The sequence below is a fragment of the Amblyomma americanum genome, chromosome 1, assembly GCF_052857255.1.
Source record: "Amblyomma americanum isolate KBUSLIRL-KWMA chromosome 1, ASM5285725v1, whole genome shotgun sequence".
Taxonomy (NCBI): domain Eukaryota; kingdom Metazoa; phylum Arthropoda; class Arachnida; order Ixodida; family Ixodidae; genus Amblyomma; species Amblyomma americanum.
In genome coordinates this window covers 376,977,797-376,982,012 of record NC_135497.1, presented here as the reverse complement: position 1 = coordinate 376,982,012, position 4,216 = coordinate 376,977,797, and the positions used below count along the sequence as shown (strand labels likewise).

The 4,216-nt window shown below is 45.2% G+C and overlaps 1 non-coding gene across 1 annotated transcript; it reads left to right on the top strand.

Annotated features, from left to right (window-relative positions):
- The first annotated feature begins 2,625 nt into the window (after positions 1-2,625).
- TRNAA-UGC (transfer RNA alanine (anticodon UGC)) lies at positions 2,626-2,697 on the top strand. Its single transcript has one exon. It is a non-coding gene; the product is annotated as a tRNA-Ala (tRNA).
- The last annotated feature ends 1,519 nt before the right edge of the window (positions 2,698-4,216 follow it).

Below are 4,216 nucleotides of genomic sequence, written 5' to 3'. Positions count from 1 at the left end.
CGCCGCAAACCCGCTGGCCGCCTGAGCGTTCTGCGCATGCGCACTGGCGCCCTCTCTCGTCCGCTCCACTCCGCTGGCCGCTGGCCCGCTCTGCTAAAAGTCTCTAATATTTATTAAAGTTCAGTCAGCAGATCACGTGATAAAATTTATTCGAGTGCTGCGAATTAGCCTTGAGCAGTCTTGACTGTTTACGTATATTGCAATTACAGCAAATAATTCACCACATAAAGCAAACTCAGTGACTTTTCAGAACCAATGTACTTCTACACGAAACTTTCCCGTACCCATGGTGCCTGGCACGTCACCACCTTAGCGTCATGTACGACACTGGCCCCTTAGACGCACCCATTGCGGGGGAACAAAGCCAACTGCTGTAGCATTCGAGACAGCACCTTGAACCACGGTAGCCCCTTTGTACTGCTTACAGAGCCAGTCATGAGTGCCTAGAAAAAGCTGCCTAGTTTTCTTTGTTCACCAGTTATGAATCCATGAAGCATTGAATGATGGAAATGATGCACGTATTTTTTCTGTTTACCGATGCAAGGCACATCTTCCAAGTAATGAGTACTGGCCAGTGAGTCGTGCATTTTCTCCTTACTTTCTCGTTACATTATTTTCCCAAAGATCCGTCCTCAGCACATCGACTATGTTTTAAAGATGACATCTCAGTACTTGAGTCAAAAGAGTTTAGTGTGTTTCCATCTGCTTGACAATCCGGAATATTATTCAGATATACTATGATGCCTCTAATCAGGGTGAGAGTGCCGAATCCACTTTTTATGGCGTATTTGAAGAAGCATGGGACAATAAAGCTCTCGCATGCAACGCCGCCTTTGAGCGCAGAACTTAACGTGACAATTTCCGGTTGACAATAGATGGCTTGCATGTGACGTCATGGGCGCCATCTTTGAGCGCACATCTTCGCTTCCTCAGTGTAGGCCAAAACAGGGGGCGATAAGTGGATAAGAAAAGCGCCCAGGTTTTCGCCGCACTTCTGATCCCAAGCATGGCGGTCACTGCGACGGCGGTGCAAACTGTATACACGTCTGTGCACTTCCAAAACCTTTGACATGGTAATTTTCATCGATTGGCAGCAACTCCTGCCGAGTATAAAGACCTGAATTTTGAACAAAAGCATTCATGCGTTAGTATACGATATATCGGAAGAGCTTCAAATACAAGAAGCTTCATTACAGACTATACTTCATTTCAGTGAGTACTGCAATTATGACATTCCAGGAATCCGAGGCACACAGTTGGCATGGCGTGCACTGAAACGCTGATAACACGCTGAAAACCACAGCCTAGAGCGGCCACGACACAAAGAGCAGCGAGCTATTGTAGCGAGCAGCCGAAGGTCTGGGTCGGATTGAGCTGTCTGGTCACAAACTGGTTATTTGGTTGGTGCAAACGCCGCGAGTCGTGTTTGACTGGACTCGACCCTTCCACTCCGCCCACAGGGTGCGTTGACAAGCAGACCCCTCCGAAAATACACATAATCATTCACGCTTAGGTTTTCGAAAACATTTTTTTTGCAGGTGAGGACCGAAGCGGGCGCCGGTTGACAACGCGTGTAGTCGCACCTCGCAGGGCGCGCCAGAGAGTCGACCCACTCGTATCGAGCGCATGTTAACGGAGAGTCGTAAGTTTGGCCGGCCTTGCTCAATTCTACGCCCTGAATGAACCCCCCGCTATCGAGTTCATGTAATCGAAAGACCCCAGGGAGGCCGGAGAAGCGTAACCAAAACCGAAACTGGTCCCAGGTCAATGATCGATCTAGGATAACGTGCTGTTCTTTGCCGAGTAAAATTCCGTGTGCAAATATATGCCACACTTTTTTTTTTTGCTTTCTAACTTTCATATGGATCTATTACGAAACTGAAAGATATATCTAAGTTTCTAAGCGTGTTAAGATGACGTAGTTGGGTAGTGTTTATGTCACCCGACGGCGTTGCATGGTCGTTTTACGACCGCAAAAAGGCAACGATTTCCAACGGGCTTTATTAAATTCAGACTCAATATTGCGCTGAAATATTTCGGAATCGGCTTGTCTAATATTTATTGAATCAAAGAAAATTACAACCGGGCGGCTTCATTTTCTTTTCACAACCCCTTTAATAGAGATGATTCGTTTGACAGCGTCAGCCCGAGTCGGGCTGTCAGTAGCGTATACTGACGGCACACGCGTACTTTTGTTTCTGTTCACGTTTTTGCTATCGTCAAAGCGTTCCCCGTTGATTTTCTACGGTAGTCTTTACTTTTCGTGTACACTTCAGCTGTAACTAAGTAATAATCGTGTTGTTTCTTCTAGTGCGTGCATATCCATCATAAGCTGCGTGTGTGCTTGTGTGTTTAACCCTCGAAGGGCTTTAACTTGACAGCGTCAGTCCACATTGGGCTAACAGCTGCTACTTTATTGTCTAAGTTTCGTGGGCATTATAATCTCGTATGTGTGCTCGTGCGAGGCAGGTAGAGAGATAGAGAGAGAGAGAGAGGCGGGCCGGGGCTCCTGTTCGACTTTCCAGCTTCCGATCTGGTGTTGCACAGTAGACGTAATGCTTGCAAACGAACGGCCTACTGCGGTACCTGCGAAGTTGTACACTTAATCGCCGATGGAAGAAGAGCGGGGGTGTAGCTCAGTGGTAGAGCGTTCGCTTTGCATGTGAAAGGCCCCGGGTTCGATCCCCGGCTCCTCCACGAGACCGCCGCTTTTTTTTTCTCGAATACCATGAGCCACGAGTAAACAGAATGGATACACACTCCGCTCAACCCGTTTAAGTTTAGTGTCCGGGGTGGCTGCGGCCAAAGGATGAAAAGTACCCTGAGTCGCATTTTCCTCGCTCGCCTTCCCCTAATATCCTCACACTCATCCTCGTTTTATTATTTTACTGTTCTTTCTCGCTCCCAATTTCCTGCTCTCGCGACGCCATGGAGGAAGGATCCATGTTAAACCCACTCTAACCCTAAAACACGGCCGCCCGCTATCGTCATCACCCCACTTAGAGGAGCTTGACGCAAGTTTTCTTTTCTAATGGTTTATATGTCTACATTACTAAGTAATAAATGTATGATAGAAGTTCTAAACGGGCGATTTAAAGTTTGACAAAAGCTTGCATAAAGGGGGGGGGGGGGGCGCCATGCCTTGCCGACCATTTACGGTGAAAACAAATTTTTGACAAGAGGTATAGTTAAATTTTTAAACTGGTGGTTGTGTAGTCCACTGATTTCCAACAGGCCGATGACGAACAGGACGTGCAACGGTGGCACGATGGCCGGTTAAGAAACCACAAATTAAGGCACGCCACTCAACATATACACCAGCAACGAAACAGTTCATTGAATAACAAATACATAAGAAGATGCACAAAAATTGGTCGACTATTTACCTACACATGGAGAGGGAACAACCACATATCAGTGGATAAGAAATATTGCCCTCATACCGCCGCACTACCCTACAAAACAATACACAAGCGAGACAATCACTGTATACCGTATATTTCCGTACTACCTCTTAAGATCCAACAAAACTTACCGCAACTTTTGCAAATGCGGAAAACCTGCACAAAACATCTGTGACTAAATTATAGAGTTATTGAAGAAAGGAAAGACTACTCCTGACATGGAAATGTCCAAAGACCACAAAATACAAACACCTAGTGTTTGAAATATTCCAACACCAGGGTACGTACCAAGCCCTTGAAAAACTCGTAAAGAAGATGAACCAGATCACTGACCAAGCCGAACTCCCCCAATCTGGCCAGCCAGCACTCGGTAACGTAACCTTCGCTACTGAATGCAAAACTATGAGCCAGATACAATAGGGTATTCTGAAGTACAACGCATTCTTCTGTTCCTTTTCTTTTGTTAAAGCCTCTCTATTTTTATTTTACAATCCATCTTGTTTCATCTTTTTTTTAAACTCATATTGCCTATTAGGTACTTGTCCCCTGATCTATTTTATTTATTTACTTCACCAACCATTTTGTCACACACATATGTTGATTTATAGACGAACTAAAAATTGCCTGTTTCACTGAAGACCAATAAAAATTTTAAAATATAGGCTTTAGAGACATCGCGATGGTTTCAGCAGCACAATATTACTTGTGTTGGAGTACATCTTAACACAGGTGAATAATGTCAGCTGTAGGCGGCTACAACTAATTCCTGGTAATGTAACTTTTAGCTATCATAGCTAGGAATTCAGTTGAAA